The sequence below is a fragment of the Plectrocnemia conspersa genome, unplaced genomic scaffold (assembly GCF_051122295.1).
Source record: "Plectrocnemia conspersa isolate PC_06_02 unplaced genomic scaffold, ASM5112229v1 ptg000005l, whole genome shotgun sequence".
NCBI classification, from domain to species: Eukaryota; Metazoa; Arthropoda; class Insecta; order Trichoptera; family Polycentropodidae; genus Plectrocnemia; species Plectrocnemia conspersa.
In genome coordinates, this window is record NW_028277169.1 from 10,885,001 (window position 1) to 10,911,975 (window position 26,975).

At 27.2% G+C, this 26,975-nt stretch overlaps 1 protein-coding gene across 2 annotated transcripts in view; it reads left to right on the top strand.

Moving 5' to 3' along the window:
• The window catches only part of LOC148234833 (homeotic protein antennapedia-like), a 340,898-nt gene that overhangs the window by 98,443 nt on the left and 215,480 nt on the right, over window positions 1-26,975 (top strand). Inside the window, exon 1 of one of the 2 annotated variants that reach the window (XM_088186080.1) lies at window positions 22,994-23,216. The exons of the other annotated variant lie outside the window; for it this stretch is intronic. The gene's annotated coding sequence lies outside the window, so the exon portion shown is untranslated. Of the gene's footprint in view, window positions 1-22,993; window positions 23,217-26,975 lie in introns of those variants that run through there. 2 annotated transcript variants of the gene reach the window in all.

Below are 26,975 nucleotides of genomic sequence, written 5' to 3' on the forward strand. Positions count from 1 at the left end.
AATAATTGAGAACCTTACTAAAAACTAAATAATTGAACTGTAACTCAGCTATAAATAAATATTTTTATCTTAACAATTATTTTTTTTCATAATATAACAAAAAATTTGCGATATTTTGGATTATATTGTGTTAATATATCAATTTTCAATTGAAAATATATTTTATTAAAAATTACCGTATAAAATTGCATATAAAAAATACAATTTATGTCATTTTCAATTGTATATAATTTCAGGCATTTAAAAAATCAACTATTAGCGACATACTCGAGCGACTCAAGCTTTATTGAAATTATAATTATTTAAAATTGGTATAATTATACAATACATGATTAACGGCCATTTTTTCATGATATAAGAATGTTATCAATCACTGCCGCACAAATAATTATGAGCCAGTATACCAAATTACTCACACGCAATACAGTTCCTTCGTCTTCATTACCGAATATATGGTGAAAGTATTTTATTTATTAACACATGGCTATATAATTGAGAGAATAAATTATAGTTTATCTAACAATGTGTTAAACAATTAACGCCAATCGTCAATCGCCGTTAAATTAACATCAAAGTTCAAGAATTAATTACGCGGTTAGCAGAGTTAACATTTAAAGGGGTCGAATGCAAACCAGCAATAATTTATCATCTGTGTACATGTGAATTTTTCGCTATGCAATTATATTATGTGAGGAATTGTCGATAAAAAAATGGAAATAACTATTTTTTCAACAAAGCGGAAGTCGAAGCGACAATGTGCGTTATATAACATGTCTTTTAAAATAGAAGGGTAACGCAATCTATACTTTATCATATACAGCGAATATCTGCATTACAAATGAGCTTTATCGAGTCGGATAGGAAGTGTGACGATTTATTTGGACGTTTTACGCGCAAATTGGTATTATCGTGAATATACGATTAAAGAAACTCTTGATGAACTGCGTATTATATTTTTTATATAAAATTGAGGAGCACTGTTTAAATGCCATTTTAAAATAATGGCAGCGGTCAACGAAGCAACTGACGTCACAGCTGACTTACCACATTAAAACTTCACACCTGCCTTTAGTAACTCCGTTATCTATTTACTTCATGTATTAAATAATATTTTAATTCATCGACACTAATCATATGTTTGTATTGTTTCAGGTAAACATCGCAAAATTTCTACTTAATCGTGAAAGGTTCGTTTTACATTGAGTTATGTCAAAGTATAATTTTATTCGCCTTAATGACGAATTATGCCCCCTCTATTTTTATTATATTAACATCGTCCATTAAAGTCGACGAATCTCATTATCGTCTCAGTCGATCGGACACGCAAGCTATAGAAAATCTTATATATAATTGTTCTAAGCCGCTTCCGGACGCGCACAACTTTAAATGAAACATTCTCCGTTCAATCGTCTACTCTATAAATCGTATCGCTTTGTATGAACGGTGTGTAACAGTACACGTAAACAAAGGAATTATAATAATAAAAATAAAAATTGAATTTGCTCCGATTGATTTTCGAGCCGCCGGTAATGCGTTCTGTTGTTTCGACCAATCAAAAATAAGCATTCAAATATTCAAATAGTTTCGACCAATGAAAAATAAGCATTCGAATTCAAATAGACAGTACCGTGACAACGCTTTTATTTAATAATAAAATTTTGCTACGCGACAATAATTTTCATTAATTTGTCATTTGACTGAATATAAATAATCGGATTGCAAATTAACTAGGTGTGTTATAACTATGTTAACTTAAATATATACATAATGTGTTGAGGATTAGAAGAATACGTTTATTAAACTAGATAAACAATCTTCGTAATGAAATCTTCAAATTTTGAATTCCCGGCGACGGGCTCCGAGGCCGAAAAGTGAGTTTTTCCTTTTATAAATAATCGGATTGCAACTTAACTAGGTGAGTTATGACTATGAAAATTAAATATATACATGTGTTGAGGATTAGAATAATACATTGATTAAATTAGATAAACAATCATAAAACAATCTTCGTTATGAAATATTCAAATTTTGAATTCCCGTCGCCGGGCTCCGGGGCCCAAAAGTGAATTTCTCCTTTTATATTACATAAACATTATCATTGATTCCGATTTAATGCACAATTTTAAACGTGAACGTGTAATATATCCTTAGTATGTATGAGGATTGAAAGTTAATGTCGATCAAATCGGCGCTGTCGGCTATATATATCAACCAACGGACAGCTTATAAATGTGTAGTTCCTTGGATGTTATCTAATAAAAGACAATTTACAATGATTATATATATGTGATCGCAAACCTGGAATAATCGATAGCCAAAATATTTAAGAGTGGGTTATTTTTAATTCCGATGTGGCAAAATATGTTCAATTTTTGTTCTGTGCCTTCATTCCTCTTTCGGAATAGCCAAATTCAAGATATTCAGTTACATCAAACTTATGTAGTATGTTCTTTATAAAAAGATAATACTTGCTGACAGTGACTTCAACATGAGAACATTCACTCTTTGTTTATATATACAAATTCTACGTTGTGGCCATATAAGTCATCAAATTGCTCCCTCATTGCTTCTGAAAAATAATTAAAAAACAATAAGACTTTTATCAAGAGTTAAGCATTGAACACATTATTACTACTAATATAATCCATAAATTAAATTTAAACGACAAGCGAAGAACAAAATTGACGGAAGATACTGTAGAGGATTAAACACATAGATTGACATATCTTCATCTTCTTCAAAATAGTCGCAATATGTCATATATTAATTGTTTGCCATACGTAAATGTTATTAGATCTATCATTGCTTCTGAAAATTAACTGTAAACGATACTATATAGTGGGTAAAATGTTACTTTGTTTAATTAACTTTGGTATGTATACCTTTAATTGTCCAATCACCGCTGTTTGTCTTTTAATATTAGATCCTGGAAAGTCAATGGTAATTTTGTTAGAATAACCGTGACATATTATTCATATAACCAAACACTTACTGGCACACTCATAATTTATAGTTTTAATTATGTTATACACTTTAAATCATCTTCAATTGACACTTAGTATGAAGAATGCTTTGTTTAATTAGCATATTTTACTGTTTATTCAATCGCACTAAGCTGTATCCCGGCGCGCGCTTGACTGATGACAGAACTGTCAAATGTAAGCAACTGAGGGGATATCCCAATACATGATCGGGATATCACCGCGCGCTTAAGAACGAACTACGAAATTGATTTTAACGATTTAAATTGTAAAACACTTATCAATATATGTTTAAAAATCATCAAATTCTAAAAAAAATATTTTTTAAAATATTTTTAATTTATTTTATTTTTTTTATTTTTTCGATTAAATTAAGACCATCGTGGCCTAACAGGTTACCCCAATGCGCCACGATGGTCGAAATTATACGGTATTTAAAATATAATATAAATAATGTGGATTTTTATTAGCTTCTCTTAACAAAAAAAATATGTACTTGAATTTTGGCGAGCGGTGGCAATTTAAATTATTAGTTTTTGGAGAATTTTTAAAATTTCGCTTGAAAAAACAATTTTAAAAAAAAGGGGGAAAATTTCAAAATAAGTACTATTCATTACCAACCAACTACTAAACACATAGTGTTGCAAGAATCTCTCTTACTGACCCCTTTGAAAGGAAACTACACAAAATTGTAAAATATTTTATAACTAATTTAATTTTTTTAACTTATTTAAATATTTTTTAAATTATAAAGTTTTAGAATAAATTTTCAAGATTTATTCAAGATATTTTTTTCAACCTTAAAAATATTTTTTATTTTATTATGGATTTTAAATATTCTTAATTTATTATAGATTTTAAATATGTTTAGTTTATTATTAATTTTAAATAATGTGAAAATTTTTTGCACTTATTAATTATTAAAATTAATAATGCTGCGCAGATAAATCATTTACTTTAAAAAATATATAAATATAAATATTTTTAATAAAAATTGACAAAGGTCTCAAAATTATTATTATTTTTAAAGCGCACTTTTGGTCTAAAGTAACAGATTAAGTGCTTGATATTTTCAGTTTATTATTTCTTTCTAATTGGCTTTTATATTTACACATAAAACATATAAACAACTTTTTTAAATTATAAATCAACTTATGGTGTAACTAAAAAAAGTTCTTATTGCTAAGATTTAAATTTATGATAAAATTGTGTTATATGCGATTTATTTATTGGTTCCGTAAGCTTCGCTGTATTGAGATTTCACTGTACAATTTTTAATTTATTATTATCTAGCCAAGTTCTAAACCTATTTATAAATGATATGCAATATTTAGATTTATCATTAAATATCTAAGTTTCAAATACAACGATAAAATTTAACGTTTCAAATCTAATAAATAATATAAAATGTTTTCTTCTGGAAATATTTAGTCAAGTTGTAAACCTATTTTCAAATGAATTGAAAATGTTAGTAGTTTTTTATAGATTAAACCATTTTGTCTATTATTGAAAATCCTAAATAATAATGTCTAATTTGAACCATTCATTTTTTTTTAAATATTTAAAAAAATCAGAACGAAGCAAAAATTATATTTAAAACCCAAAAAGTTGAGGGTCCGGTATACGCACACTCGCTAGCTTTCGGTACCTCACGATAGTGAGGTACCGACAGCTAGTCAATCAATAATTAGGTTAAATCGCGTGGTTGCCTCTAATGAATCATAGTCGTGTTTTAAGTTTTGATTTATGTCACTGAAAATGAACGCATGTTGTACTACATAAAAAATATATATAAAAAATGTTGAAAAAAACTTTTTTTTTGTATATTATGTTATATATTCAAAATATAATAATTTCTAACTGCGTTGTATTATGAGGGAATCGTGTTAAAACTTTAAAAGTAGGCCCTTGAAGCTCGGTCGAATAAAGCGCGCCCATAACGAGAAAGCTTCTGATGCGATTTTCGTGTAGAGAAGGGAATAACCTTTCCTGTTTCTGGGTAGAGGGTTTGTATGCATGCATGTATATGTATGTGCATACGTACAGTAAAGAACTGTTATTTGAATTGCTAAAGCTTTAATTTAAAATAAATTTAGCAAATTACATATAAATAAAACTATTTTCAAAACATTTATAAAAATAGTACGAGTTACATTGAAACAGAAACAGTTACACAATATATTTACAAAAGGTTAGAAAGAGCATGAAGATACTAAATGTCAAATAAGAGAGCTGTGGAACGGATTATACTAAGAAATATTTATTTTAAAATTCATTCACAAAGACTCAAACTATTATATATATACGTCAAACATACGGACTAAATAAATGTTTATAAATTGTAAGAAATAAGAACAAAGTATTTGTTTAAATGATTCACTTAAACTGAGTTTAGACAATTTTTAAAAACTGGGTTTAAACCCTGTTTTTTCAGATAAATTCTTTAAATTTCAAAAAATGGTTAAATTTACTATTATCGAAATAAAAATATATTTACCTACTTAATTAAATAACATTCAAAGTATGAGTCATTTGTTTATTTTTAACATTTACGAAAAATAGTTATAAACAACATTAGAAATTATTTTACGAGATAAATATTTTTTTTATTATAAAAAAATTGTCATTTCTTTAGAATGTGCTGTCGAAGTCAGCAATATAACTACATATTATTTTTATTGAAAATATATTCGCATAACAACAGCGAAATTATTTTAATACACATGTTACAAATTATTTAAATTATATGTAATTAATTATTTATTTTTTAATACCTTTTACAATACCTTTGGAGTTTGTCGGTTTTTAAAAAAAATATTTTTCACAACTTTTAAATAACAAAAAATTAATATTTTGACTTAATATCGCATTAAAATTAAGTTCAATATTTAGTACATATTTACAGAGCACAAACATATTGAATTTTTAGTATGATAACGTATTTCAATAATCAATATATAGGAAGAAAATATTAATAAGGGATATGTGTTAAAAAAGCCATTAAAAAATCTAAACAAAAAATATAAAAATATAAAAAAACATAAACATAAATAAATAATTATAGACACAAAAGACAAAATTTTTAATATTTGTGGCAACTATTAAAATATAAAAAAAAAATTAAATTGAGTATTTTCTATTTTAATTAATTTTGGTTCTTAGATAAGAGATTTAGAACTTAAGTATATTCAGAATATTATGATCAAATATTCTGTAACGGTTTTAGTTATTGTAATTTATTTTAGTTTATCTTTTTACATCTTTAGCAATAAAAATCCTGAAAATCTTTAAAATATTATTAATCATTTTTTTATGTTTTATTTTGTACAAATTCAAAACTCATTTTTAGCCGGGTTTTTAAAACATATTTTTTGTTTGGTAAATTGATTATATTTTATTAAAAAAGATACATACTAAAATCTACCATATATTATTACTTTTTTTAAATAAAAAATCTCGATGTATTATTTTACATTTAAATCTGGGTTATTGCTTTGGTGTGGGTGTATATATTGTTATCGTAATAGCAGTAAAATAATGTCGCATTCATTAAAAAAACAAGAAAAAATGCATCAATTAGAAAAAACTAATTACTAAAGTAGACTGAATATTGACAACTTAAGATGCATGAAATTTGAAACCTTAGATTGAAATATTGAGATAGTTAATTATTCCAGCATAAAAAGCTAAGAACAGATATTTTAAATTTTATACATATCGAGTTATCAAGTTATTCACACCCACCATGAAATTAATAATAACAAATAAAATAGTTTTGAAAAATTATATTTAAAATATTTAATAATATTTTATTTGCTTATTAATAATAATTTCAACATAGAACACAAAATAAAAATATGACAATTTTATTTGAATCGATAATAAAACATATTTAAAGTGATTTTTTAGTGTTTTCTTAAAGTAAAATGATGAATTTTACTAATTCAAAAAAAATTTATAACCAATCTCATATTGAAGATCATTTTAATACTTTTTATGTATTTTAGGAATCGTTGAAAATAACTGCGATAAAATATTGCAAATTTTTTTATAAAATCTTAATACCTATATTACTAAAACTACAGTTTTATGTCCAATTTAATTTATAAATATAAAGCTTTTTAACTTAAACATAGCTAACAAATAATTATAAAACATAGCTTCAAGCCTTTAAAACTAAATTATGAAACTAAAAAGTCAAACTCTAACCGGAAAAGTAAGACATGCTTAACCGCTTTTAACTTCTTTATCTACACCATGAATTATTGCATTCTATGTGAATAATATTGACTTGCGAGTGTACAAAAAATCTTTGATTTATTGCCATTGTTACTAAATTGCAAATTATTTGTTTTACCATTACTCATATTTTTTAGGATGATAATCTGACATCTTATTATCTTATTTCAAACATACACGTTTAAACCTGTTTTAAATAAATATTTCTGTTATAATTTTACTACTTTACATATATTATTCGTATTACAATATAAACTCGTGCTATGCAAACAGCGATTACACCAAATTATAATGGTCTCGTGTACGTGCTTAACAAGTTCCGCCTTATGGTACACGACACCAAAAAGATGTTTTCTAGTGATAATGCTCACTTGAGCAGCAGTTCGTCAGCGTTTTGAGACAGTTTTACGATCAAGACACAAAAACGTGTATTTCTGACAAATTCGCCCGTCGATACACGTGTCTTTTGGACAAACCGGGACAAAACTTGTTTTTATTTCGCTCTTGGGCGAGATCATCTTCAATGCCAATTGTACGCCAAATTATTTGGTTTCCTTTTTCATCGACATTCCTGAACCCTTTTTTTTACTAATTTAACATATATAATTGTGATAATAACAAACTTATTTGTATTACATGGGACCTTACGACTAAATTTATATTAAAACAATCTTCATGTGTAGGAGAGCTAATTATAAAATTTGATCTCAGGAAAAACTTTTCAATTGATAAGTACTGATTTATATAACGAATCTACCGGACTGTTCAATCCAGTTATTATAAAAATATTATGATTTAATAATAAATATTAACCACACCATGAGAATCGTCGCGTGATGATCATATCCTCTGTTATTGGTTCGTGTAAAAGTTGATTAAGCCGTTGTGAGGAACCGTACAAGAGAGCCGTTTGACGGGTCCGGTTCCCCGACGGTCTACATGCCCTTGTACCTCCCTTGGACCTCTGTCGGACCTCGGGGTTCCGCCCCCGGAGTCAAAAACAATTTTTTTTTTAAAAACTGCCTCAAACATTAAGAGATTAATGGATGCGCCGTAACGAACGAGCGTTGAAAATGTATTTGCAAACTTTTATTTTTATGTATATATTGTATAATATTATCGCCATCACACGAGCGATATTTCAATTAATTTCTCGTGTTGTTATTTTGTATCTGAAAGAATTCAATTAATATTCGTGACGCAGCTGAGAATCGCATTATAAAGATCAAAAATTAAACCGGTGTACGCGACGCGAATAATATTGCATCTCAGGTATGCATTAATTAGCACTTTATTCGGCCGAGATTAATTTAACGACTTTATCGATATATTGTAAAATTATTTTAAACGTATATCACGATGCGTTGTTAACATTTTAACACGTCGATGGTAACTTGATCTCTTAGCGCATTGTAACGGTTATGCGTACGATAATAAATATCTTTATATTATTTTATGTACCTAATAGATCAATTGTATTTTGAGGAGTAGAAATATATATCTACTGGTGAAAATGTATTACGATATAATTTTACTAAAATTCACTTGTAATAAACATTTACTGTATTATATATGTTTAGAATATATTCAACATATATACTATATATGTTGAATGTACAAGAGTATAGCAATGTAAAATCACAGTGTTTTCTTGATAAAGAGCATTATAACATACTATACTTACATGCTGCTCTTCAGCTTTGATAGTCAAAAAATTGTTAAGATGCATGAAGGCTTTATTAATATTCATAGTCTTATCAGCTTCATTTTTAAGTCTTCATTTGACATAAGTTTAAGTTGGATTTAAATAACTGATCTTTATTGTTGACATCCTAGTTTTAATTTTTTCGATTTTTATATTTAAGTAATAGTTTTGATAGTTTTTTGGTTCATAAAATCATTTGTGAAAATTGTACATTATTGAATATAGTTGTCAAGTCCTTCTCAAAATTAAAATAATAATATTTAGCTTAAATTAAATTATATATAAAAATATATAGAAACAAATCTATATTTAATAAGTTATAACTGTATTAATAAAACCTCCACATGCTTTTTAATTTTAATTAGGCAATAAGTTATTTGTATATGATAACTTTCGCAAATACTTTAGAAAATTTACAATTTGGTAAAATAAAATAAAAAATATTTTACAATTTAGGTAAAAGTTATAAAAATAAATCAAAGGATTAAATACTAATGCGAATAGTAACAAAAATTTTAGATAAAATTTTGAAACCATTAAAATCTGTGCTTTTTCTTTTGGAAGATTTTGTGCTTATATTTATATTGAGGTTGCTTAAATCGTAGTATTTTTTTAAAGAAAATAAGTATGTTATCAGAACTTTCATATCTTAAGGCATCAAATAATTATACAGTTGAGACTAATATCAAGAAACTAATAAAATTTTAAGCTAAGCTTATAGAATCATTTAAAGGTGTGTAAATGTCTATATTTTGTGCTTATACATGAATCGCGGTTGTTTATTGTTAATATGCTATTTATGTTATTTATTTCATATATGTTATATCAACATTATTCGACCTAATTGTATGCTCACATATTTTTATATTATGAAAGAGATATTATAATTTAAAAAAAATCAATAAGATAAATAAATTTGTAGTTTTAACTCAACAATTTAATGTTCACGATTTAAAGAAAAAATAAAAATCCTTAAATATAGTCTTCGATTTTATGTGTTTTTTTAGTATTTAATAATGTTAAAATAATAGTTTTTTATGAACACTGATTTTTATTTATTATTTATATAGTCGTATTAAGGTAATTTTAAAAAGTGTATTGTGAGTAAATTATTATCATAGTTTTTTTTGGATAGCTTACTCTAGTGAAAAATATGTTTACATTTTTTTTATTTAATTTTAGTTGCCGCGCATTTTAGGATAAATACCTATGTAAATATTAATGTATTAAAAAAATATAAATTGGAAAAAAAATGTTGTTCTCCTCTGAATAAAATACACTGCAACACATTAAAAATTTATCTGATTCTTTATACAGCGAAGACTTCGAATTTGGTAATTCGTATTTTGGCAACCAAAGGGTTGAATATTGGTTTAAAGATCGCAATGGCAGCAAGAATTAGTTCCAAAATGTGTTCAACAAGGTATTAAACGCTCGATTTACAATTTATACTACTACCCTATTCACTTTGAAACGACGACCACAATGTAAATATGATTTTCTCATTTTAATTCTGCACATTTATCATTTTAGTTTATTTAAATACAGTAGAAAAATGTTTAAGTATAGAAGGCAATTTTGAAGAATTAAGTTACTTGCTTTAGCAAAAATTCTAGTCAATACTTGAACTTTGAATAAATATTCAGATTAAATAATCAATATTCTCGTATGTCCAAAATCCAAGGCTATGATAAAAAATACTTCGAATGCGATAAATTCCCATTGGCTCTCAAAACTATACGATTGTTTCTCGCAATTATTGAGTGTTAAATCTCGCGCATAGTTTTCAACCAATCTCACAGTGTACACAAAATATGTACACATAGTATATATAGTTCGCTGGCCATATCGATGTAAATTTCGTCCGGTAATTGTATATAATTTACAGACGAACCGGGACGAAGAAGACCGGGCAATTTTGTACTGGCGTTCTTTCGCGTCCATAAATTACATATTACTTGATGAAGACATTAAAAGCGAACGTCGAACAGCTCCAATTAAAAAGAGCGCTCGCTCAGTGTGAGTGAGTTTTAGGAGGTTTTTACTCCGAATCCGGCCCCCGTTCCTCGTTGCATAATCCCGCTGGCCGTAATCACGGGTCTCGATTGTGTTTTGTAAGAGGGCCGCAAGGCGATGATGATCGACAAAAATCGAACGCCCCCAAAGCGTGTACATTGTGTTGTTTTTTTTGGCGTAGAAAAATATATATTGCCGTAGCTCGTAGCAGTAATATGCAAAAAATTCAGATTGTAAAAAAACTATATAATGTCTGTATTCTTAGATATGTTTTAAATTGGCAAATCGGGTCAAAAATATCATAAAATAATATAATCATATTTAGATAGGTATGTAAGGCATAAAATGTATCATTCAAGACTCTATATGTTGTCTATTATGATAATTAGTAACTTCATTAAGAATTAAAATACAATTTTAAATGACAAATTTAAAAACTTGTGTACAATATAATATAGGAAAAATACACATTTTATGGATTAATTTATTAAAATTGTAATTTATTTGGGAATAAATTATATCTATTTATGAACACAGTTTGTTAGAAGAGTCGTTAACTTCATGCACAAAGAGATGAAAAAAACTTTCACTACCACCCCCCATTGTCATTCCAAGTAAATTAGAAATATAATCAAAGAGCTATGTAAAATGTTGATTTTTTATACTGAAAAGTGTCTAATATAAAATAGTATTTCAACAACATTTATTTATTGTATCTATGTAAAAGTGGTTTTATGGACCTTTAAAAAAGTAGTCGAAGTTTTGCGATTTGCTTAAATTTTGATCATGATCAATGTGACATATAAAAAATAAATAAAAATCGCACGTCTTATCAAAATCACGTCTGGCATCAAACATATAATTTTTCTAAAAAGGTGAATTACCTTGAGCAATTTTAGCCATGTTGAAAAAAAATCTACGTATGTATGCAAATAAATCTCTCTCGCGCTTTCGTTCACGTCCAATCATCGTGTTCCGATCTCGCAAGATACATTATTAGATATGCCCCGAGATGAGATAAAAAATCTCGGACGTGTCTCCTTTTTTTCCGTCGTTTTCACATATAATCGCATCCAACTTAATCCATTGCCTTCGGTTTCGTTTCGAACGTAATTAGTTTAATCTAAACCCAACATCAAAGGCTTTGCGAGAAGAGATAAGCTACGGCGACACTCGGACATTTCGATATCAGATTTACGTCTAATACAAATTACGTAATATTTAACCGGTTGATACTTTTTTGTAGTTAAAATTAACGTGATTTTCACGAGCGAGCTTTTGTAAGGCCGTTATTATTACTCGACGACGGCAATTTGTACGAAACGCTTTTACATTATTATATGATAATTTCCAATCCAGTTTCGAATCCAATTTGAGTTTGATTTTCGTATTATATACAATTATCGGTATTATTATAATAATGACTTCATCAAAGTAATTTAGAACGTACCGAATTGCTTTTTGAATTAGCGGGAAGTTAGTTTTTGAGTCAGGCGACGCGGCGCGACGTTCTGTTAAATTTAATGGTTAAATGATTTAATGTAAACGACGAAATTTATTATTATATGTAAATTCATATAATTTACTTTATTGTTTGTACCATTAAATCAAAATTTGGTTCAATATATAATTTATCTATTCACTTAAACCGATTTAAAGAAATTTAAGTAAACATCACGTAATCCACATTTAGTTAAATTAGCTCATTTTAAATTATTTTTTTCATATTCGCTTTTAAAAATAATCTCATTTTTATCCCATTAACCCAAGTAGCAGAATTTTTTTTAAGTACAATAATTACATAATACGAACTGCATCAAATTACAGCTTATAAAAACATCACGTTCGAAATAAATTTATTTCGTTTTTTACTAAAGATAAGTTGTATTTTTCGTAAAATAAAATATTTTTTTAATAAAAAAATTTATTAAATAAATAAAAATAAAAAAATGTTTAAAATTAAAAAAAAAACTTTGAATACTGTTATTAAATTATAAAACATCCTGTGTTAAAAAATTATTTTCGATCCGTTTTTTCATCCTTTTGATGGAAAAGCATATGGACTAAAAAAATATTTTTATTAATCTGATTAAGATTATTAAAAATATTTTTTAGTCCATGTGTTTTTCCATCAAAAGGGTGAAAAAAAACAGCTTTTTAGTCCACCACTTTTGCTGTTTTATCAGAGAAGTGGATACTTTCCATTCCGAAATATAAGAAGCACCCCAAAATCATTTGGCTCTCTTGATTTTGCACTAGATACATTTTTCACTATATATTTTACCACCTTTACGATTAACGTAAATACACCTCATCTGACCCGTAAAAAATATTTTACTCTTATTAGAGAGTCACTTTTCCTCAACTCGATTGGCCATTATATGCTTTTTAGACGCAGTTTTTCAGTCAATAGCACTTTTTTGGCAGATATACTACTGCATAAGAGTTCATCTTCACATTTAAAATAAAAATACTCACTTATAAAATCCCGTAATCACGTAAGCACGTTCAAAGTAACACTCGATCTTCACCAAGGGTAGCTGTTTTTACCCTTAGCCCGATTTATTGCACACATTTAAATTGTGAATTGTTCTTATCTATAGCTAAATAAATACATACACAATAATATAGAGTTTTTACAAACATTATGAACGATTTGGCATTATATTTTTTTATAAATATACTACGAAATCTTTGGGTTATTTGGGTAGGCAAATAAAACATAATTTTTGATCGGAACTACACAAAATAAATTGCGCTTTTTATTATAATTTTTATAAAGGCCTTTATTGTATCTAAGAATCAACTGTTTTTGTGCTAAAAATATTTTTTTGTTATTTTTTAATAGTTTATGTATTTAAATAACTTTTAATATACAATTAAGGGTTATTCAAATGCAAAAACTACCGAAAAATATCAGCAAACTAATTATAATACAAACAGCTGATTTTTTAAACAATAAAAGCATCAGTGAAAATCATAATGAAAAGCCAAATTTATTTTTACATTTGATATTGCTCTTATGACCACTATAAGCTTTTAAAGTAGTGTTTTAAAAAAATACAAAGCAATATTATTTATGTTTAAGTAGAAAATCAAAACACTTTAATACGCTAAGCTTATTTTCATGACTTGGTACTTTATTAGGTTATGATAAAGTGACATTTTTTTTAATTTCTCTCACATGGAATTTTAGAAGCCTATACATTATTTTAATCAGAACATCTTATAAGATTTTTCACATACGTCGTTTACGTATAGAGAGAATCTCCACTTGATCTTAAAAGTAATTCCGAGATATTTAGTGGAAGTTTCTTTAGTAAAAGCATTCCCACTGAGATCGTAGGAATAATCTGATAGTGAAAGAGATCGAGAAAATGACACAGAATGACACTTTCCGACACTAAAGAGCAGATAATTGACGGAAGCCCATCTCCGTGTAGGATCTAATTCACTCTGTAAAGAGAAGAAGTCCGCAACAGATCAAATGCATCTTAGCAATTATATGTAACTTTGACTTTAACATAACTTGCATCATAATATTTCATCTTCAGTTTTGATTACACATAATTGCTTATCCATAACAAACACATTTCACAACCTCCAACATCGATCGTTCACACGCGCAAAAAGTGAAAAATCTCATATTTCATCCAAGGCGAACATACATTGAGGTGTTTCTTGCATCTCTCGTGAATATGCTATAATATCTACCTTTAACCGCGTTGCGAATTTTCACGATTCTTCTCGCTACATAAACGCGTTATAAATTAAGCAATTACAGCAACGGCACGGCCGATGTGTAGCTAATTTTTAATTCGCCGATGAAAATTGAAACGATCCAACCGGTAAGCTGGAGTTGAGAGATTATGGGGGCGGCAGCGTTTTGGTTTGTTCGTGGTTTAAGGCTGTTTCTCAACACGATCGGGATGCTGATAATTTCAGGATGAGATTATCATAATTTCGTTATAATTCACGTTCGCTGCTCGTGGCTCGCCTTCCTGTTTGTTTGATCGTGGGCGATTGATTGGAGCGTATTTTTTTTGAACCTTGAGAAAAAAATCCACACACATAATAGACAAAAGATATGTGTAGAATCTATATCTACACTAGAGAATTTTAAATGAAAGAGTGTAATGAAGATAAGATATAAGAGAAAAAGTGTAATGAAGTCTTTTTTGCAACTTATGTGAGAACATAGGTCGTAATATTTCATAGATCGTTCCATATATCTTTGAATAGAACTATTAATTTTTGACTTTCATCTACGATCTGAGGTGTTGGATACGTTGTCCGTTAATATATATATTTTATATAAAATTAAAACAAACATCACTTACTGCTTACAGTTTAATGATATTAACCATGAGCTTTATGTTTTAGTGTAAACTCTTTTCTATGTCAAATTCAACTTAAAATTGGTGTATATATAATTATAGTTATATAAAATTAGGGCATATTAAATTTGTCTGTCCAGAGATTTTGTCAGACTTTCCGATAAGGAACAAAACTGTTTTTGCACAGCCTAAACAAAAACGCAATTTAAATGTTTCAGTATTTTACCTCGCATATCTGAAGAAATGCCAAAAAATGTAAAACGTACATATTATGCACATATTTTGCAGTTTCTTGCGCATAATGTATGCTTATCACCCGCATGTGTATGACTTGGCTATTTTTATGGTTTTCTACAAAATAGTAGGTCGCATTCCTTCCATAATAATTTAAAACTTCCACGTGCCATTCAATTAGGATGTTCCAGACAAAATATTTTCATAACCAACGGCATATAAAGATAACACTGAAAAATTGTAATAATATCGAAACACGTTGAAGACGAACCCGACTACAATGGCATGTGCGTATGCATACCTCAGACAGTAAATCACAATTAATTTGAATGATTTATTGTGGCAGCATGATGAATTGCTATTTCAAAATATCCATGCCTGTCCGTTTATCATGGGTTTAAGAAGGCGTTTTGAATTATCGTACGCGTCATTAAACGTTTGATTAACTGCTAATCTCGGCATACGATAATCGAGTATACTGACGAGTGTACAGGGTTCAAGTCGCGCTATGGTTAACGTCAATACACGAAACCAGTCGAGGTATATTTTGTGGTATATAAGAACCAAAATAATTTTCTCAAGGATGCCTGTTGGAGACACTAAAAAAGTACAGTTTTAATTGAAGGTCACTTGTAGATTATAAACAATCTGATTACGATATACAATAAGTTAATATACTGATTCTCAGCACATTTAAAAATACCAAAAACTAAGATATTTGGATAAATCTTGGGAATTACTGAAATTCGAGATGTGTATGAATAGACGAAAGATTTCTTTATTAAATTTTTTTAAACGATTTATGTATTTCTTTGACAAAAAACCTTTAAATATCTAAAAGCTTACATACATTATTTTCGACACATATACCAACCGTATAAAATGTATTTATTTCTAATAGCAATATCTGTGTTCTGAATTAAATTATCTAGCTTATTTATGATCGTTAGGATTTATAATAATACTTATTTAATTACAGTCTGAAATTCGTGAGTTAGTATTTTTTTCTAATTATATTTTAAACTTTTTTTATTAAATCTGTATTTCAAGATTTGCAAATAAATGTTCTTCGTTTTTATTTTGAGCTTTTAAAAAATTATTTATAATATAAAATCAATTTTTCTAACTTTTCATTTAATAATTTAATTGAAATTATCGCAGCACATCTACGAATTAATGTATTAAAGTATAAATTACTAGATTGAGAACTTTAAATAATTTAACTACAATTATCTTCCAAATAAAATATATAACACAAATTCAATCGTTATGTTTCTTATTATGATTTTAGAAAATAATTAATTAATTAAGTATAATTTATTATTATGGTTTAATTTTAAAAACACACGTAGTAGATTTTTACCGCATTAAATTAATTATCTTTTAAAACATTTAAAATAAAAAATATTATAAGAACATTTTACCAAATTTATATTTTAAGACATTTTAAAAGCGCATTCTCAATTATTATTTTAAGTTTACAAATATTTTTAATTGAAACAATAATATTGATTTTTTTTATTAAAATGTTTAACCAATATTGTCGTAGCACATCTGCATGTGTTTCAATAGTATATATTACTAGATTTAGACTTCTACAAATTTAATTACCGTTAGCTTTCAATTTTTATTATATAACTCATATAATCAGTATATCCTTCTCATTGGAAATTTTGTCAATAATTAATTAATTACGATCGGAAAAATATATTTTGTAATTTGGGAAAATCGAAGCAACTGTTTTTTGCTTAATAAATAAAATTAATTATCTTTTAGAATATTAAGAAAAAAAAATAATATTATAAGCGTTTTATCAAATCTAAATCTAAAATAATACTACCAATAGCTTTCAATTTTAATTTTTTCTCATATAATTAGTATATCCTTCTCGTCAGAAATTTGGTCAAAAATTAATTAAAAACAATAAATAGTTTTATGTAGTTAAGAAAATCGAAGCAATAGTTTTTTGCTTAGTACAATTAATTATTTTTAAAACGTATAGAAAAAATATATTATAAGAATGTTGTACCAAAAACTCTATCATTACCTTTAAATTTAAATAATAAAACTCATATAATCGGTATATCCTTCGCATTAGTGATTTTGTCAATAATTAATTAATTACAGTCAGAAAAAATATTTTTATTTATATTTTATTTGGAAAAATCGAAGCAGTAATTTTTTGCTTAATACAAATATTAATATTTATATTTCAAATATGAATAAAATATATTATAAGAACGTTTTACCAAATCTAGATTTAAAATTTTATAAAAACTTGTTTTCAATTTTTATTTCAAGCTTTTGAACTTTTGGCTTGAAACAGTATTATTTAACTTTTTCATTGAAGAGTTGAACCAAAATTATCGTAACACATCTGTGTATTAGCGTTTCAATAGTGTTTTCCACTGGAGTGGAAACTTCTTAAAATTAGTTTCCAATATATTCTAAATTATATTATATAACTTATATGCATTCATATCAACTTTCCCATGAGGATTGTTTACAATATTTTTTTATTTGATGAAAAAGTCGTAGAAATAGTTTTTTGTCGAGCAAAATTAATTATCAAATAATCAAATTAACTCATTATTTAACAAATCTAAATTTAAATATATTATGAAAGCACATTCTTTATTTTTATTTCAAGCTTTCAAATATTGTAACCTATAACTGAGAATCAATATTTTAAATTATTTCATTCAAAAATTTAACTGAAATCATTAGATTTAAGAAAAAAAATTTTGTTTATAATTGCAATTAAGGTTTGTTTAACACATATTATTTATAAATATACATTAAAATTTTACATCAGACGTTGGATATAAATGATTAAAAAAAATATTTTTATACCCCTGACATCAAAGAGATATTTCTTAACAGCTAAAATAATTGCTTACTAAAATTAATAAGCAGTTTAAAATATTTAAAACAAATTATTGCAGTTTAAGAAATGTTTTTAAAAATTGGTATAAAATCTAGGTATGCAATTAATCGCCACAGTACACGAGGAAGAATATATATTAGTAATAAATTATAGAACATATATTTTGACCCATCTTGTTTAATACTAATAAAATTGGCGTTCTTCCAAAACCTAGGCGATTTTCGACAGATAAATCGCGTTATTGAATCTGACAATAATTTATGTGATAGAGATGTAAAGAATATGATAATGACTTGCTGACGAACATCGATAGTTTTTATATTGATATATAGATCTTTGTTGCTCTCAATCTTCGATTCGTAAAATTTATTAGTCCGATGGATCTCAATATGGTGTTCTTAAACAGAAATTAATTATTTAAATCACGCCAACGACGTGTGTAGATAAACATGTTCAAACACACCATAAATACGTCAACGCCGCCATATCAAACAGCGAAAAGCAATAAAGTGCAAATTTTATGGTGGTTTTCATAACATTTTTTTTTCGGGCACGCGAAAAAATGTTATGTCATTTTTTAGACGCAAATCGATCGCGTATATTGTTGTAACGTGTATTGTATGCATTACATGTAACACGCTCAATCCTTAGTATTATATATACATATATACAAAAAAACAATGATTAAAATAAAACGTGTTCACGCCGTGTTCTTTTGAAACGCGTGTTTTTTTAAAGGGCGCCCCACAGAACTTTGAGGCAATATTTTACCTTTCGCCGTAATAATGGGTTATAGAAATAGAAAACGTAAATGGATTTCACCGATTTTTTTACAATACAAGAACAAGGGCTTCCCTATTTTTTATAATTAATTTAAGGGTGTTTTAAAGCTTCGGGCAGAAGGTGTATTAAGTATTCAATTAAAAAAATGTTACGCTTATCAAAATGTTTTATTGCATTTTAACAATTTAATTGCTGAACTTTTCTTTTTGTATTTTATATAGTTTATTGTAATATTAGAATTATTCGGTAATTAAATAAAAATATTATTCCTCAGACATTCTTTTGGCGCCTATTGTATTTTCAGGTATTTTTTGTGGTCGTGCTTCCAAATTGGAGGACAATATGGCGGCGATGAAAAATCTATGTATGTTGCGCAACATAAAAGAGTGATTATTACCTGGATTGGAGACTATTGTGATATGTGAGATACTTTAGTAAAAAGTCTGCGCTCTGCGAACATCTCGACCGGTCATCCATCACAGCGCCGCGTCTGCATGAGATTGAAGTCCGTTCAGAATCAGATGGCAAAGAGTTTTTAATAAAAAAGTCAATGCGTAACCAGTATATGATTTATATGAATCTTTAAGTTGACATCGTAACTAAGGATCGCAATCGCATTCTGAAGACTTTGTTATATTTGCTTTTGAATTTCAATGTCCAGAAAGTACTTGTAACCGAGATACAATGCTCTTTATCTTGTTCTTTAATCGAGCTTCATATTTCTCTTAAAATAACCATAAAATCTTTAAGAGTTAATAATGGATATAAAATTATTTTAGAACTAGTATTTATAGACATTCCTGAAAAAATCAAATTAAATATATAATTACTAGTAAAAATGTATTTGGACTTACCTAGTGAAAATATAACTTAGGTATTAGATCAGAAAATTGAGATCGAATACCTAAATTTACTGCTAATAATTAAAATTCATTGAATATTTTCGTTCATGTCTAATACTTTTTAAACGTTCAAAAAGCAATAAAGTCAACAATAATTTGCAAAAAATTTTTAACACAAACGGAGCCGCGTCAAAAACTACAATCTGTTCCTTTGAATAATAATGTTTATTGTGAAAGTACTACCTAGAAAGTAGGTGCTTTTGAAGGCAATGTTCCGCTCCTTTTATTTATTGTATAATAAGTATAAAAAAGGCTAAAGAAACTTATACATGAAATACATCAGTATGTAGATACATCTCAAATAACTGTAGTTGAGTTCAGATTCATTATTTGAGGTCAGTTTTTTTTTTAATCACGAACATACATATATTAATATTTAATCTTGGTTAAAACTAATTGAGTTACATTTTAAAATAATAATGAAAAAATGTTGTTATAATGTATCAATTCATCTAAAAACATGCTGCTTTTAAACGAAAGATAAGTTGCTTTTGAGATGCAATAGCGTTGGTTGCAGCATAATAAATCACACGAGCCGCCAAATCGCACAGCGTCTGCCACGCGATCGCGAGCCGATCGCCGTCTACTAGACTGGCAGATCGGGCCCGTCCTACGATGCTTTACGACCCACCTACTTGGCTTCCCGCAGGTCCCACATACACGAGAGAGGACCCCTTCTAAATATAACACGCACACATATGCACACACTGCTGCTGTCTCTCTCGCACTCGTCAGTATATCGAAATAGTCTCTATATAACTCCCCACCACCTCTGCTGATCTACATGTGAGGAGTTGTGATCGGTCAAAATTCACATTTTTTTTGCCAATTTAATTTTTTAAATATATTTATTTAATTGTATTATAGAAAACGGAACGCAATTTCGGTTTAAAATTATTGTGTTTTGTTAATAAAATAACGGTTTTTCTATATGATTTTAACGTTTTTATGACATGCTGCGAATGTTAAGAATGGAACGGATCATTTTAGCCTGAATTAACAAATGAAGCATACACATAAAACGATCCGAATGGAAAGCTTATCTCATGAAAGATTCATGTGATATTTTTTTGAAGTTAATGAAGTTAAAGTTTTGTATTTTTTCTGTTTAAAAACGACCGATAAATTCTTTATACCCTTCGGTAGTAAACTTAATTTTATAATTACGTTTCGGAACGAAATACTTACCATTTTCATTCTCGCCAAAAATATGTTTTATAAATACTCAAAATTTACGTCTTCGTAAAATGCTGTGAACGTTGAGAATGGAACAGATAATTTTTGCCTGAATTTACACATATAAAATATGAATCAGTCAGATTTGTTTGTACTTTACTATTGTTTAATATTTATCGCAAAACATATTTAAAATTAATTTATTGCTTTTTTACCATAATATATTGAATTTTCAAATGGCCGAATATATTAAATGAGCAGTTTTTTAATAGGGCATAATGTATTTAAATATTTTAAATTTAAAAATAAATTACAATCGATTCCGTTTAATTTTTTCTGTCAGTCGTTTATTTGGGGCAAATTTCAAAAATCAGAAACTAAATAAAAAAATAGTTTTGAGACACTATTCCGTTTAATTGGGACAAAAATATAAGTTTCAGCTGTTGATTATCATAAAAAATTTCGGCAATAGATAAAAATCTAGCTGTGCATGCAATTGTTGAAGTCATTACATTAGTCATAATCTAAACATCATACATTAGGCGAAGATGACGACAGTGATGATGAATATCTTTTTCTGTGCATAACTAAAAGTTTTTTGTATTATATAATTTCAGTGTTATATAAATACAGGAAAGACTTAATGTGAAGCATTTTTAAAGAAATAAAATTATTTTATAGTTATACATGTATGTAGAAACACTAATATTTTGTTGAATATGCTGAGTTAGAATAATTAAATTAATTTAAGTTTTTAGTACAAGAATGAATATTTCTTATTTGTAATATCGAATATTTTTAGTTTACTAATTACATATAGTGAGTCTGTTATTTTTATCTTTGTCAAAAAATTTAATCAAGAGTAAGAAAAATATTTATTCTGAATTTTGCCTTGAACTTTGCATATTTAGTCAAAAATGTTTCGGTCCAATGTGTCCCAATTAAGCGGAATTGACTGTCTTTTTTATTTAATAAATAATTTGAATGTTTTCAGTCCAAGTTAAATAAATAGTTTTTATTTTATTTCAGTATATAATAATAATCTAAATTGAGTGCTTTATATTGATAAACACATAAAGACACACTTGTTAGTGATTTTTAAATCCTAAAAGTGCTATGTAAAGTTGACCATGAGAAAGCATTGGATCGTTAAAATTCACCCCTACATAGGCAAACGTCTGCCCTTGTGATGGACATCGTGTACTAAAAAAAGTATTATAGTATTTTCTCCCCAAATATCTGCGAAAATTTAATATGTTACTAATTCATAAAATATTTTTTTTCTCCACTTGGCCCAAATGTAGCGCAATATCTCATCTGACGGTTTGTTAATTATCGGGACAGACTCGATGACATTTATTAATTCATTTAATTAATACATTTTTGAGCTGTGCATCGAAATTTTTCATGATTTTTCCAATATTATTTTAACTTAACTATTTACATTGTAATATGTGCAATCAATGCTAATGCTCAAATTAAATTCAAAAAGCGCAATAAAATGATCAGATTTTCCATTAGTCCGTGTGCCTATGATGATGCATACCCATCGCGTCGCATCCGTCTCTCTCGCACCCCACCAGCGCCGAAATAGTCTGGCCACCCCCACCACTCTCCGCCTCTGTGTGTGTATTATTTTTTCGTGCTGGGATTATATTTCAAATCGGCGGTCGACTACCGGCGCGCCATCTATCGCACAGCGCACGCTGACGTGTTTATATGGCCGACGGGCACTCAGTCATTCGCGGGATTCTGCGACGGTGATACGCATAGACGTTGTGTGTGTTGGCCTCCGCGAAATGTGCTCTCGGCCTGACAGGGAACCCTTGCGATAGGGTTAAGCGATACTAATTATTTAAGTCGGTTGTGATCATTGTTGTTTTTTGTTGTTTTTGTTTTGTGATTATATTATTATTTAAAGTGTGTTCTTCATCTACATCTGGGATTGAATTAATTGTGAGTATCATTACTATTATTAATAATATTTTGGTAATTTTATGCATTAATTTCGGCTAGCTTGTTGCTGCAGTGCGCTGCAAAGTTTTCGCGGTAACTTTTATATTTACGACGTCCCGACCGTTGTAAGGGTTCATGTTTTTGTGGGGCTGCTGCTGAATATGTAAAATCAATTATTTTTAAGGGTTAAAAAAGAGTTCAATACGTTAGGCATTAGATATTAATTATTATATTATGAAAAATATATTATTATTAATTATGCATATTTCAAACAAATAATTGCTTTAAGAAAATATTCAACAAATGAAATAATTAAATGTTTAAAAAAATTATCAATAGCTTTTGTTTTAAGAATTTTTATATGGTAATAGTTAATTTTTTGAAAAACGATTATTATTTTTTTTCAATTGTCCCTTTTTTATCTCACCTAATTTAATACAATTAATTAGTATGCTTCCTTAAAAATATGTTAAATATGAACGAATTGTATAATGTAAAGTAAAAATTAGAAACACACGTACAAAAATAACACAAATTATACGAGATAAACAATTTTATTATTATTGTATGGTTAGTTTTATTAAATTGTAATATTTCTTTATTAAACCTAATCTTACACCTAATTAATTAGTGAGCTTTTCTTTAAAAAATGTTACTTTTTATAGTGTATGTTAACTAATAGCTAATTGTACAATGTAAGAAAATATAAAAAAAAATACGTAATAAAACACAAATTAAATTTCGTAGACAGTATTATTATTATTATGGTTAGTTATCATTTATAATATGGTAAAGAATCTTTTCTTAATTGTACAAATTTTTTATTTCGCCTCATTATATATTTAGTTTTAAAACATTTAATCTAGTTATATATTATTAAGAAGCTACCTTGAGCAATTATCTTAATTTATTATCTTGTTTTATAAATATGAAATATATATTACTATATAGTTGGATTTTAATGACTTTTATTTATAAAAGAAAAAAATATTATATTTAATTTTTACAGAGGCATTTCACAATACATAATATCTCGTAGCACTGCAGCCTATTACAAATTTTAAATACTTAATAATAAATTATTTATTAATTTATTAAATGAGTAATTTAATATTTTTTTTGGATTATTAAATTAGTAACTTCAATTACTAATTCAATAATCCAACCTTATGCTTATATAGTAGTACCTGTTTATTTACATTAAATATTATCTTGAATAAATTATTGGGCATATTAATATTTTTAAAGTACATCCTATTTATTTTAACTAATTTTTAAATTAAGCAATAATTGATTATACATAAAAAAATTGCTGTAAAAAAATAAGGCACCAAATTAAAAAAATTAAGAAGTCAGATTATTATATGGTCAGTTAATAATAACAATGTTTTTAGTATATTTTCTAAAACTGTTAGTGAATAGGTTTGATTGCTGCTAAAAAAAACGTCATTTTTTTTCATATGTGTAATACGCACATACTTAATAACATAAAAGGTTTTGTTTAATTTTTGCATTGAAATATTTAGTATTTAAACCTTTTTTTGTTAAATTACAAATATCAAGTCAAAGTTAAATTAAGCTTTTAATTTATTTATTTAACATAATCGCTTCAAAAAGTTAGCAGTTTTAAAAATATGACAGGTAATTAAAAATGATTAAGAACTTTTTGACAAAAGTTCAGTAAAGCTTCGATTGTGGCTATTAGCCCTTAAATTATTTTCCCTTAAAATATGCACATACCTCAATTCATAAAAATAAAATAATTATAATTGATTTGAGTATAAAACTACTTGACAGTTAAACGAATACAATTATTCATGTAAAAATAACCTTAGCATTTAAATAATAATTTGTTTTTCTAACATAAATAATTTCTGCAAGAAATATATAAGCAACCAATTAAATAGTCAGATTTTAAAAAAAGGTCAGTTAGTTTTAAATTAAATTTTCACTAAAATTATTAATATTTCCTCAGTTAATAATTTAGAAAGTTCACTAACTTTTTACAATTATATATTATTAGCCCATCATTTATTTTTTATATTACACATATGTGCATTCATAACAATATATGTATTTTATTTGCTTTTGGACGAATATTAAATTAGCAATATTCATTCAAATTTACACTCACTATTGAATTTATATTGCTTATTTAACATAAATACTTTATTAAAGAAAATATTTAGAAAATATATAAAATAATAACAATAAAAGGAATATATTTTTATTATGAATTGATATATTTAATATTTAAACGTTCTTAGTTAAAACACAAGCATTTAGTCCAAATTTAACTAGTTTTTTTAATTATTATTTGTTTCTTAAACATACATTTTTGCTTTCAAAAATAAATGGTCAGTAACTTTTAAATGAAACTTTCATTACATAATACTATTCGAATGATTAGATTTTAATTTAATAAAAACATAACATTTATTATAAACACAATCTTTCATAAAATAGTATTATAATTGTCAAACAAATACAGGCCAATAAAATTTAATTTAATATACATTATTTTATGTATTCAATAAATGGGTTTTAAAATATGTAAAATGCTCCAATTTAAATTTACTATTAGCAATTGATTATTTATATATTATAACAAAATTATATGTCTACTTAATAAAATTACTCTAATTAATTTGAATCAATAATATTGCTGATTATTAGATAGTATATAAATTTGTATGTTCTTTCATATATCTTAATAATGAGGTCTCATTTTTATCATAAATATAAAGAGTCATTTTCGGGATCATTTGCATCATCCCTACAAAAAAATAACAAGTAATCTGTTCTCTCGCCGCTTACCTAAACCTTTCGAAGTGATATTTCAACCTTCTCCCGTCAACCCCTTTAGCTTTCACCGCACATACATTTTCGGCGTGAATGCCGAGATTGACTTTATCGCGTGTGTCATTGATAACGCGCATTTTTCCATCCACCACCCCGAAAGCATTTTTTTCAACTGATCCCCGTGGGGTGTGGGGTTGCTTCTGGGTGTTACGGTGACGGAATGGAAAGTTCAATCTGACGAGAGCGAAAGCGATTCCAGGCCCGGCGCTGGGGATAACGATCGCGACATAGAGAGAGAGCTTCGACATACAAACATAGGCCGGGAAATGAAATTCTTATCGCCCAAATGAATTCTTACATGCCGACGATGGAATAAGAGGGCGAAGCACCAGCCGGAATGGCTGCGAAATCGGCTTTTGGGGATTTTCCTGAATATAAAACGCTCTTTTCATATATAATAATACGTATAAAATAATATCGTCGTCGTCCGACGCAAATAAAGCTATTCGCCGAAAGAGAACATAGTCGCGGGTCTTTCGGTGTTTTATGCGTGTGTATATCACTTTAACAATGTGTGTTATGCATTGAAGAAATGTGTAATTCACTATTCGATGTCAGGGTATATTTTAATATTTTTTATTATGTCGCTTTTGTGGATTTTTTACAATCGCTGAGTAAAATATTTTCATATTTTTTTTATATATATAATATATTATAAAACCATAGTTTTGATTTTTAAATATCATTATCTTAAGTAATAAATAATTATTTTTAACATAAATACATTTTTTTATACTTAGAGTACCTATATATTATATAAAGATAAAGAAGTGATCTTACTTTTATAACAATTAAAAAATATATAAATTAGAAAATTTTATTTGGTTTCCTTTAAACTTGGAATTAAATTGATATTTGGATTCAAAATAGATTTAAAAAATGAGTCGTAGATTACAT